Source organism: Diceros bicornis, unplaced genomic scaffold (genome assembly GCF_020826845.1).
Source record: "Diceros bicornis minor isolate mBicDic1 unplaced genomic scaffold, mDicBic1.mat.cur scaffold_55_ctg1, whole genome shotgun sequence".
Lineage (NCBI taxonomy): Eukaryota > Metazoa > Chordata > Mammalia > Perissodactyla > Rhinocerotidae > Diceros > Diceros bicornis.
The window spans coordinates 5,004,763-5,017,984 of NW_026691429.1; the positions used below are offsets into that span (position 1 = coordinate 5,004,763).

Consider the following 13,222-nt stretch of genomic DNA (forward strand, 5'->3'; position numbering starts at 1 on the left):
TAAGGAGGAGAAAGTGAAATTCCTCAGGGGATGACAGTTCATCAAATCTTTGGGTCTCCTATGAGTGCAGAAAGCATTTCATCATATTTCTTCTGAGGATTACTTGTGACTCTGAGACTGAAATACCTCCTGCACAAGGGAGCAAAGGTGGGATGAGCAAGCAGCTCAGAGACCACTATCAGAGTGGTTCATCATCATTGGATTCTTCTCAGAATAACGTTCAGTAGAGTTCATTGAGAGAACAGGAGACAGTCAACCCCACCAACAGGTAGAAAACCGTTCAAGTCACAGGTCAATATTTGGCAAAGAAAGAGAAAGAGATGTGACCTACTGGGAGTGGAGCATCACACTGCCCAGTGCTCCTTTGAGCATGCATTTGCTTGACACCAGATCCATGCCATTTTAAAGTTTCAAAAGGAGAAATGGACGATGGGTTTGGATTTTAGGTATCTCATAAGAAGTCTGAATTCAGAAAATACTAGAATTGGAATGTTCCAAAGAGTTTTTATTCTCCAAACCATTCATTTCACAGGTAAGGAAACTGCAACTAATACAGCAATTCATCAGTTAATTAGTGCAAAAAACAAAACTACAGCCAGGATTCCAGACTCTTACTCCAGTATTCCTTTCCTATAAACGTGCAAAAGCTGGTAATACTTAGAAATCTAAAATATATTTGGCCTGTATCTGCTTCTGTAAGGCAATACTTTTGCTGATCTTTTAGAAATATCCAAGTTTAGTAACTGTGGAATATGCTTATCTACTCACTATTGTACCATTTCTTCAAGAGTCAGATCTGCTGACTTTTAGCTACACGAGACTAAAAAGAAAAATATAAAAGTTTTCTTTTCTTTTGTCTTAATCAGCCTTGATTTTGAATTTTATAGCTACATCTCTACTTGTTTTATTGTTTAATAGAAGCGCTGTAGAATTAAAACCACGTTTTTCCTAAAGGTTAAGGCAGTCCGTGATTCATCACCCCACGGAATAAGCATTGAACATCTTTTTTTCTGGGAGTTATGAGTGTGCACGCATCTACCGAATTAAATCATCTATACTCACATACAATGGCCAAATGCATTGAGCACTTAGGACATCACAGTCACTGAATGACTGCACTATGTGTGTGTGTGTATGTATATTCTAACCAATTTTTTGTTGAAAGTTATTAAGGTAGGCATCAATCTCATTCAACAAATAAAAAACTGATTCCAAGAAGATAAGTAGTGTGCTAGAAATCAATAGTAGTAGGTGGCAAAGCCTGGATTTGTCTGTACACTATAAGAGAGAACAGGCAGGGTGCTTTATAATTGGTGAAATAATTCTCATATCCTTCCTCATTTAGCTGGAACCTTGATTCTGTCAGGGAGGAGAGAATGATTTTCTAATCACATATTCTAACTGAGCACAATGAATTGATCAGCACATACTCAGCTGTGGATTCGTCCTGACGCCCTGTGCCGTGTTCTTACCAGGCGTCTCATTTTCCTCTAAGTATCACCTCTGCATTTGCAAACTTGGTGTCTGGGTCTATTTCCTCATCTATAAAATTATGAGATTGGACTAAACGACTCCCTCCCATGTCAACAACAGGATTATTTACTCTCTCACTAAAGTGGAAGAACAGAGGAGGAATGCAAGGACTGTGGTAGATCTTTTGTTTTTTCTTTGTTCCTGGTGAATTATTTTCAAACTTCTATGTGAAGAAGTGGGGGAAAAAAACACAGCACTATATATGAAATTGCCAGTCCCAGATTCAATTGCTGATTCTGCAACTAACAAAATAACTAACAAACTGTGTGACTTTGCAAAACCCCTCACCCAAAGCTTCTGTTTCCTCATTAATATAACCTATAAAGTGATATATTCATTCATGTGTAGTGAGAATGAGCTGAAGTGGGGGAGGTGAAAATAGTTTGCTATTTTTTAACAGCTTTATTGAGGTATAACTGACATACAATAAATTGAATAAATTTAAAGTATAACATTTGATATGATTTGATATATGTATGAAACCATGCTCCCAATCAACCCATTACCGCCAAAAGTTTTCTCATGCTCCTTGGTACTCTTTCTCTCCTGCTCCTCCTCACACACACCTCTACCCAGGCGATCATTGATCTACTTTCACTATTGATTAGCTTACATTTTCTAGATTTTTATAAATGGAATCAAATAAGATATACTCTTTTATCTGGCTGTTTTCTCTCAGCCTAATTATTTTGAGATTCATTCATTGTGTTGCATGTGTCAATAGTTTATTCCTTTTAATTGCAGAGTGGTATTCCATTTTATGGACACACTATAATTTGTTTATCTTGCCACCTAAGAATGGGCCTTTGGATTGTTCCCAGGTGTTTTAGAACAGTTGGATCATAGGATAGATATGTGTAGGCTTAATTTTATACTGCCGAAGTGTTTTCCAAAGCAGTTGTACTATTTGAAAGTTCCAGTTCCTGCGTTTCCTTGACAACACTTAGTATGGTCTGTCTTTTTAAATTTTAATCATTCTAACAGATGTGTAGTGACATCCCATTTTATTTTAATTTGTATGTCCTTACTACAACTGATCCGAGTATTTTTCAAGCATTTGTTGCTATTCATATATTTTCTTTGCTGAAGTGTGTGTTCAAATCTTTGGCCCATTCTTCTTGGATTGTTTTCTTATTGAGTTTTAAAGTTCTTTATATATGATAGATACCAGTTCTTTACAAAAAATATATTTTTAAAATAATTTCTCCAAGGTTTGTCTTTTCATTCTGTTTCCTAATTGACCTAATGTATGAAATGATGAACACATTCACTACATATTAAGAATGAATTGAATAAGAGTAGATATAAGTACTTTATAAACTATAAATTCTTGGGCAGATAGATAGTGTTGATTACTCATTATTAGAGCCCCTTCTTTGCTGCAGTTGATTATATTCGGTGCAGAAATTGAGAGATGGGGGCACTATTGTCAACCGCCCCAGGATTTAAGACAACTTATTGTGAATGTTCACACCCCCATGAAAGACACATTCTACTACTCTGCTTTCTATCTTTCTTAAACAGGAAACCAGTTAAAGTCGATACAGCCTGAGTTCTCACTTCAGGTTTAGGTAGAGGATGCTACTTATTTCTAAATTACTTTGTGTTTTGTTTTGGTTTAGTTTTGCCTACTTCCTTCTTAGAATTCTTCAATGGACCAGATATTTATCCAACCAAAGAGAAAAAAGTTGAACAAGTGCATGCTCCTGTGTGACCACAGAGTTGGATAATGCTCTCTCTATTCCCCTTGAGTGAGGGATGCTTGAATCTTAACTCTGAACTGAGCTGTACAGCAACCTGTTTGTTAGACAGTAGAATTATCTAAAGACACAGCTGTGGCTTCACCCTGATCATGTCCCATGCCAAACCTCTGGGTGTTTCTAAAGATCAGGGAAACCAAAAGACTAATTCTTTGTCCATGTATGACAGGCAAGACAGGAAGAAGAAAGGCAGACACAAAAATAAAGAGATTTAACCTCCACCAAATCATATACACAGAAGACAATAAAGTGAAACGGACTCTAGAATTAGACAGACCCAGCTCTGCTACTTACTGGGTGTCGACTGTGTTGAAGTTACTTAATATTTAGTCTTGTTCTTTTCAGATATGAAATTCAGATAATGGTGGTAGCTACCTCATAGAGTGTTGTGGGGATGCAATGATGAAATGTGTGTAAAGCACTCAGTGTTCTGGCATAGATTTAACTCAGTCACTCTTAGCTTTTTAAAAATTACTATTATCCATTGCCTTTTTAAATATTTCTCACCCTATGTCCCAAGTATTTCACTTTCTGTATATATGTGGGTATGGTATATTATACTTTGAGATCCCTGAGTCTTTCATCTTTCTTTTTGCACCGACCTGCACTGAGAGTTGATGTTTATTCATTATCTGCATTTATATTTGCTTTGTTTTAGAAACAAGGAAGGGACACTCAAAACTGCTCTTCTTTACTAATTGATAAGACAGATAATTACACGGATCAGGTCAAACATTTGGTACCACATGATAAATGACCTCAGAGCATCAAGGTCTTTGGAGAAGCAGAATATACCATCCCTAAGATGCTAACACTTTCTCCTATTTTTACTGGGCACCTGGAGAGCACACACGATCATCACCTTCACCAAAGTCATTTGAATTATCCTAAGGGTCATAAAATCTAATTATTGGGAAGATTTTTAAGAATCACCCCAAATAATGCACTGAGTCCAGGCACACAAAAAATTGAAGAGATCGATAAAGAAAACCACTCAATGGTGACTGAGTTTATCTTTATTGGCATCACTCAGGACCCTCAGATGCAGATCATCTTCTTCGTGGTCTTCCTCTTGGTCTACCTGATCAACGTAGTGGGGAATGTTGGTATGATTATCCTGATCATGACAGACACTCAGCTTAACACACCCATGTATTTTTTCTTCCGCAACCTCTCCTTTGTGGACTTGGGCTACTCCTCGGCCATTGTCCCCAGGATGCTGGCTGACTTCCTAACAAAACACAAAGTTATTTCATTCGCCAGTTGTGCCACCCAGTTTGCTTTCTTAGTGGGTTTTGTGGATGCTTAGTGCTATGTCCCGGCTGCCATGGCCTATGACCATTTTGTGGCCATCTGTTGACCCCTCCACTACAGCACTCTCATGTCCAAGTGAGTCTGCTTGGCTCTCATGCTGGGCTCTTACCTGGCTGGTCTGGTGAGTTTAGTTGCCCACACTTCCCTCACCTTCAGTTGGAGTTACTGTGGTTCCAATATCATCAACCACTTCTTCTGCGAAATCCCACCACTCTTGGCCCTCTCTTGCTCAGACACCTACATCAGCAAGATCTTGCTATTTTGTCTATGTGGCTTCATTGAATTCAGCACCATCCTCATCATCTTCATCTCCTATGCCTTCATCCTCATTGCAATCATCAGAATGAGCTCAGCTGACGGCTGCCTTAAGGCTTTCTCCACCTGTGGGTCTCACCTCACTGGCGTCACACTTTTCTATGGCACAGTCGTGTTTACGTATCTGCAGCCAACATCCAGCTACTCCCTGGACCAAGACAAGTGGGCCTCTGTGTTCTACATGATTATCATCCCCATGTTGAATCTCCTTGATTGGTTTACAGAACAAGGATGTAAAAGCTGCTTTCAAAAAACTAATTGGAAGAAAACCTCAATAATAACAAAAAATGAAAATATGTTATCACCACAGGTAAATGGTAGTAGTAGAAGGATGGTGGAAGGAGATAGGAAATGCAAATAACTTTCCAATGAACACCACCCAAATCATCATCTATTTGCTGAGTGAATCTTAATTCCTAAAGAGTTTTTGGTAACTCTTAACCCTATGCTCTGAAGGAAATAAAAATTAATGTTTTGAAAGACATGCTGAGCAAGTATACATTATAAGTTATAATTGAAAGAGCAGTTGCTTTAGAATCAGGAAGATCTTTGAATCTCATTATCACATCTCTAATCAGTGACCTTGTTGCTAGAGGACTACTAAACAAAGCACTTTAAATCTCATTAAGTTCTTACAACAATTATTAGAGATAGCCATTATCCTCATTTTAAACGTGATAAAAATAAAGTTCAGACAGTTAAACAAATTTGTCAAAGTTAAGTGATAGAATCAAAAAACTGATCCAAGGTTTACACTTTCCATTTTGATTAATGACAAACATTCAGGCTTTGGACTATTTAGAAAGAAGCCCTCATCTAGGCTCTGCTATTTTCTAGCTATGTGATCTTGGGCAACTTGATCTCTGTAAGCCTCAGTTTCTTCATCTACTAAATGGGAGTAACAATGTTTATCTCTTAGTATTTTTCAAAGGATACGCTGTAATCTCTGTAAAGAATCTGTCAAATAAAAATACTTAAGAAACATTATTTGCTTTTATTTTTCATTCATTTCTATTTTAACTGTCCATAATTATGCTACCAATATGATGCAATAAAGAGAGGAAATTAATTTTTTTCCGTGTAGTTTGTGGTAGAGCATGCATATCAACTTATAATGGCAACAGAAAAATGCATAAAGTTGGATCACCTTGGTCTTAGTCTCACTCTCACCAATAATTATATCAGATAAATGCCTTAATGTCTCTGTACTTCAGTCTTTTCATCAGTAAAACAAGGACTATTATTTTTTTTTATTTTGTTTGGTGAGGAAGATTGGCCCTGACCTAACATCTGTGCCTCTATTTTGTAAGTGGGTCACCACCGTAGCATGGCTTGATGAGTAGTAGAGGTCCACTTCCAGGATCTGAACCTGCAAACCCAGGTTGCCAAAGCAGAGTGTGCCGAACTTAACCACTATGCCACTGGGCCAGCCCAAGGACTATTATTTATACCTTATCTATCCTATTAGTTTAAGTGATAAACCCCTTATGTTTGAAAAGACCTGAATTGTCTTTCATACATTAAAAACTTTGTCCAGTAATAAAATCATAACAAAGGTAAATATGTCAATCACGTTCTCTATAGTAGACTGCAAAAATCACATGAGTTGGTGTTTTCTTTAATCAACAAAGAGTTGGTATTCACTGTACTACAGGCTTAGAAAGGCAAAAATTGATGCGGAAGTGGCTAAGAAGGGATATATCAGAGTGAGATAAAGCTGAAATTCAGTTATGATTCCTCCTTGGATAAGCATAACCTATATAACCTCAGGTGAGATTTTTTTGAACAATGCATGCTTAAGACTTGGTGGACAATATGATTTTAAAGGAAGATAGAAATATAGATAGATAGATGATAGATAGATAGATAGATATTGATATAGATGCATTTCTTGACCTCATGCAATTTATATCCATAAGGAGATAAGATAAATGCAAATACCTTGATTCACAGGAAAAAAAAAATGAGTAAATGCCAAAAGAGAATTGCAGTCAAAGTGCTGTGGAAGCTCGCAATAGAAAAATAGCACTTTGTCCTGGGAGATCAAGATAATCTTTATGAAGGAGGGGACAACTGAGTTGTTTTTGAAGCATGGCTCAGAAATTAAAGAGGCAAATGAGACAGGGAATTCCAGAAGGAGAAAATATAGTGAACAAAGGCAAAAAGGCTGGAACCATGGCCCGTGTCCATGGGCCATTTTGACTGGGTGTCCAGTGGAAGGGTTTGATAGTAAAGCTGGAATGTAGCTCGAGATCTGGCACCAATTTAGGGGCACATGATTTTATTGCTTGGGGAGCAGGAAGTTTATCACTGGTGGATTCTAGAGAAGATTCCTCTTTGCTCCCTGAAATCCTGTCACTTATCCATTAGCAGAGCAACCTTTGGAGAAACCACTGTGCCATCACAGCCTGTAGGCTGGTAAATCTGAGTAGATTCTGGATACTTCAAGCAGGTTTTAGATGGTGTGTTTTTCTTAATTGGGCTTGGATAAAACTCGTACATTCAACCTTACTTCTGGTCTTCTCCCAGGGGAAAATTTAAACTTAAGTCCCTGCCTTAAATCTCTCCCTTAGAGAAGATAGCTGGAATTAGGGTCTAAGATTTCTTATCTATCCCATAGCTACCCTTCTTCCATAACTCAGGAGCTATAAAATTGCCAAATCCTTTTCTTAGCATTCTAGTCCCTCCTCTTCTTTAAATCACCTTGCTGATGTTATTCCTCCCTGCTTTCACTGTGCAACAGATTCTTTTGTAAAACTATTTCTTGAATGACCTTCACATTTTTCTACCTCCGTATCCTTCCCAATTCTCTCCTCTCTCCACTCCCTCCTTCCTTGGTAGTCCTAACTCCGTCTCTCAGAATGTCCAAATTCTTCTCTTCCTTCAAAGACCAGCTTAAATACCACTCCTTGAAAAGCCCTCTCTGAGCTACTGGACTGGTTAAAAAACTCTCCTCTGAACAGCAACATCCTTTAATTTACAGCTTTCTTATGGTTGTGTGTGGATATTACAGTGATGCACATACAAGTGCAAATTCCTAAAAGGCAGACACGGCTTAAGATGTCTCTGGGTTTCTCCCATTGCAATAGCGAGATCACCATGGACGCCTAAAGAATGCTTATGAAAAGAAAAGAGTCAGACAAAATGTTTGGTGGCTAGAATGTTTCAAACAGCTACATGCACTACAAAAATGTGCAGCCACATGAGGGACTCTGGAAGCAGCTGTGTTGGTGTCTGTGTGCTTAACGCTGTTAGAATAAGTGTTAACGAAACTAACAAGTCCCTTCACCAGGCCTGGTTCTAGAAGACTGGAATAGGAGCCCACAATGAAATCAACATTATGAATGACATCCACAGATGACATCTGGAATTCTACACTGTCAGCTTTATCCCAGACATTTCCTTCCATATCCCACCTCTCAGAAGTTCAAGTCCCATTGAACTCAAGTACACCATGAAATGTCTCACTTTGTATACTATTGCTTATCCTAGTCCTATGCTTCAGACACCACTAACTCACCTAGAAAACTCATACTTCTGTTTTAAGTCACAAATAAATCATCACCTCATCTATAAATCATTTCTGGTCTCACCTTCTGGGGTTTTCTCACCTGTCAAATGGTACCAATAATACCTAAACAAATGGGTGCAGTGAGAACGAAGGAAGATATTGTTACCATGGCCAGTTGTCCCTCTTACTCAAGGCAGTTTTGTTTTTCGCCTATTGTCCTGGAGTAAGCATCAGTAGTGCTACCTTTTACTCTCAACAGTGCCCAAGTTTAGATATTAAAATATATGAAAAAGCTAAGTAGTATATTTAAGCACTTTGGGGTTTAATTAGATGGCAGCTTTCCTCTGTGTTAGAGAATTACTGTAAACAGAATTCTGCTATAACATTAAAACCTTTATACAGTCACGCATCACTTAACGACAGGGATACATTAAGTTGAGTTGACTGCAGTGTCATTAGGCGGCTCATGACTGTACTCCTCAACATGAAGGCTTCCTTGGTAGCCTGTGAGACTTGAAGGCAGTCTCATTTTTTATCCTCAAGTCCTGGGATAAGTGAGCCACAAATGTTCATTGAACAAATGAATGACCGCCACCTGCTGAACTAGAGAACTATCGAAACCTAGTCCCAATTCTGGGTCTCAGGAAACCTATTGAAAATATGCATAAGATACCAAAATTCATAGGGCATTATTGGCATCATATTTTAAGATGATGAAACTGGATCTTTAGAAGTTTAAATAGCATGCTAATGTGCTCTTAGTTTATAAGTAGTACCACTGGGATTAGAACTAATTGCTACTGATTCCTAGTCCAGGGTTCTATAGAATAGGGAAATGTACAGCATTATAGAAAGTGAAAGGCATAATCAGAACTGAGGAAGAGGTTTGGAGAACCTCTGTAAAGGTCTAGTTTATGGCTATATTCAGTCTGATGATTTAATTAGATTGATTAGTCAGAATTTAGACAGGATTGTACTGTAAAGCACTTGCTGAAAGACTCACATTTGCCTATGACTACGGCGAGCTGAATCTTTGCAAGATCCAATGGGCTAGAGAAGTCACCATAACGTGAATACGTGAGGAAAAGACACAAAATAGGAGATAACATCAAAGAAGCAGTTCGGCTTTCAGATTATGCCGAAAGAGTGGTATCGATGAGGAATAATTATTTAGTATTTTACCAATTCTCATACTTACTACCTGTAATACTAAATTCATATATATATATATATATTTTTTTACTTTAAGAGCGAACATATCCATTAGGAAAGTTGGCAATGTGATGTATGATGGTAGTGGTTATTATATCCTCTGCACCTACAGTGATGACATTAAACCTTTCAACATTACATTATTGTCCTTAAAATTAACCAACCAAATCCAAAAAGCTAAAATATAAAGCCATTTCAGAACAAATTTTGACAGGTTTATAATATACAAATTTTATAATAAATATAGAATAAATCTATTCTAGAGAGGATAGAGATAGCCAGATATAGATAGAGAGATTGATTAATTGATTGATAGATACCTAAAGATTATCTAATCCAACAACGGTTCCATTTTGTAAAAAGGAATGAGGTTCACAGAAAAGTATTCTCATAATACACAATAAGACTGATTAGTCAAGCACTGAAAAAGTGTAGTTCATGACGGTAGTCCATTCTCTAATTATTGTGTTTCCTCTAGGCTTTACTTTTATTTAAAAATGAACAAAGCATTTGTTAGTATATTTCCTAGCTATGTTGTCTTTATGTTGCCATAATCCCAAACAAATGTAGAGAGTGAATAACTCAATAGAACATTTGATCTTGTAAAGGACCAATAATTATTGAGTGCACAATTATTTGTGTTAGTCTAAAATTTTATTATTGCTGTTCTAGCAATGATTGTAGCATATAGTACATAGAAATATTAGTTAAATATCTTTAAGTGCTATGTTTTCCTTTTATGTCAAAAGAAGCAAATATAGAAAAGGAAGAAAATTTGGCTTCAAGATGCTAGACAGAACTAGGATAGGACATGGACTATTTGGATGGCATTATTTTTCTTAATTTATCTAACTCTAATTTACTGATCAAAACAAACTAGTCAAAATGAATTGATTATGTCAAGCAATTGGTCTAAATAATGACTTTTTAGAAAAACAACACAAAAATATTTATTCACACTTGTTTACATGTTTTGGCTATGTGTAGCCCCTATGAGAATTTTGTAATTTTTTTCTGCATTTTTTTTTTTTTTTGAGGAAGATCAGCCCTGAGCTAACATCCATGCTAATCCTCCTCTTTTTGCTGAGGAAGACTTGCTCTGAGCTAACATCTATTGCCAATCCTCCTCCTGTTTTCCCCCAAAGCCCCAGCAGATAGTTGTATGTCATAGCTGCACATCCTTCTAGTTGCTGTATGTGGGACACGGCCTCAGCATGGCCAGAGAAGCAGTGCGTCAGTGCGCGCCCGGGATCCGAAACCCCGCCGCCAGTAGCGGAGCGAGTGCACCCAACCGCTAAGCCACGGGGCGGCCCTCTGCATTTTTAACTAATTAATTCATTTATAGAGTTTGAGAGGTAAGAAGGGTTGGTAATTTTTGTGAAACAAAAAAACTTTCCATTTTATATACCTTTAGTCATTTCATGTTTCTTTCCACACATAATTTAATATTATGTTTCCAATTTATAAATAGCCAACTAAGCATGTATTTCTTATTTGCCAGTATTTGGGGGAATTTTAAATGTTACTTTTTACTTAAATAAATAGTTCAGAAGAAAGTTGGTTAAAAGTATATGTTTCTAATCCTCGTTCACATATTGAGTCAATATACAATATATGCAGTCATTTGTACATCAAGGCAAGTACACACAAGAAAACCACTACTGTTCAATGAATATGGCTATTTGGTTAGTGATTTTGCTTTTTACTTTTTAAATCAATTTTAAATCAGTGATGTCTACTTTCCCTATCCCATCAGAGATGCTTCATTTACTGATTGTATATGACCTATATATTTAAGTAGAAGAAATGGTTGCTTTTTAGTTGTTGTATATCTATGAAAGGAAAATTACATTCTTTTTATTTTATTCTAAATTGTGAAATAAAGTGAGAAAATTTTAGAAACAATTTATCTCTAATGTAATAACATGTTAATCAAAGGCCATATTTAAATTTATTAAGTATATTAATGCTAAATTATATTTTGCTATTCTCTTAATTCAAAGAATAATTGTTTTTAAAGATACCATTGATTGAAAAGCTTCAAAACCAGAAAATATTTTTCCACAAATTTGTGATTATATATATATCTGCCTGTGTTCCACACAGCATCCAGAGAGTCCTTTAAAAACATAAGTTGTGTGATATCACCCTTCTTCATAATACTTACATTTTACCAAGAATAAATCCCTACTTCTTACCTCAGTCAATTGAGCCCTGCATCATCTGGCTGCTGCCTCCCTCCCAGCCACACGTCCCTCTGCCCTGCTTCTCACTAGTTTCCTTTATTCCCTCAAACAGAGCAAACTCTCTCACACCTCCACAGTCTTTATTCACAACTACCCTCTACCTAGAAAGTTTGTCTCCTCAATCTCACTGCTATCTCTCCTTCTGATCTTTGCATGCAGCCTCCTCAGAGAAGGTCACCCTGCCTATTACTGTCTGTCAGTGCCCCTTGATGATTATTTCCTTTTTGGCATTTATCAAAATTTTTCAGTATAAGTGTGTATATATTATGTATATTATATATATGTATATTATATGTATGTATAATATATGTATAGTATACATATTTATGTATATATGAGGAAAGAAAGTGTTTCTATTTTATTTAACATTATGTTATATAGTCATTCAATAATATGTAGTGAATGAATGAATGAATCCATTAATTAACATTTGACTAAATCTTCTGTTTCTGATCATTGTTATCCTCCTGTCCACACAATCAGCCTAAGACCACCAGGAACAAACCTACAGACAGGTAAAATCAGATTTATTGATCCATTGCAAACAGGAATATCACATACTAGGATTTGGAGGTAAGGGTGGAGATAAGATGAAATTTAAATGAAGCGGTATTTTGACAGATTCATTGCAAAGCAGGGCTGTACGTAAAGGGGTCAAAATCAGGTCTAAACCACAAAGTAGGTGTAGGGTCTTGTTTTCTTGGAAACTACAAAATTAAGACAGATGTGAAATGTTGCATCCAAAAACCCTTATCTGAAGTCCTGCTCCTGAATTGAAAATTAAGAATGCTTCTCCACGTCAAGGTGCTTTAGATCCTCCAGGCAGGAGTAAGAAGTTTCATCTTACTGATATAATTTCAAGCAATTAATTCCATATAGTCTATAATTTTAGAGAACTAAGATTTCTCAAAGAGTAGGGAAATAGTACTCACTCAACGAGGGGAGTTGTTTTGATACATTAAAGCTGTGGTTTGTTCTTGGGGGAGACATTTCTTATTGTATTTGCAGTTGGATTTATGTGTCTTTTATGAATGACAGGGCAGATGTTGACAGTTTAGGCTATTTTTCACTCTCTCACTTCATATTCAGAAGTCAGTTATCTTAGATTAACAGTTAACCTTAGTGTCACATTAAGAGCTCTCATGTCCTCTTGCAATAGCTCTCCTTAAAACTCCTTTCACATCTTGGTTCCTTAGGCTATAGATCAAAGGGTTGAGCACAGGTGTGATCACAGTGTAGAACACCGCAATGACATTGTCCCCAGCCCTGGAGGACTTCGACTGGGGTCTCATGTACATGAAGATGGCAGTTCCATAGAATAAGGTCACAAC

At 36.9% G+C, this 13,222-nt stretch overlaps 1 pseudogene; it reads left to right on the top strand.

Moving 5' to 3' along the window:
* Positions 1 to 429: 429 nt before the first annotated feature.
* Positions 430 to 5,944, top strand: LOC131403131 (olfactory receptor 5AR1-like; annotated as a pseudogene).
* The last annotated feature ends 7,278 nt before the right edge of the window (positions 5,945 to 13,222 follow it).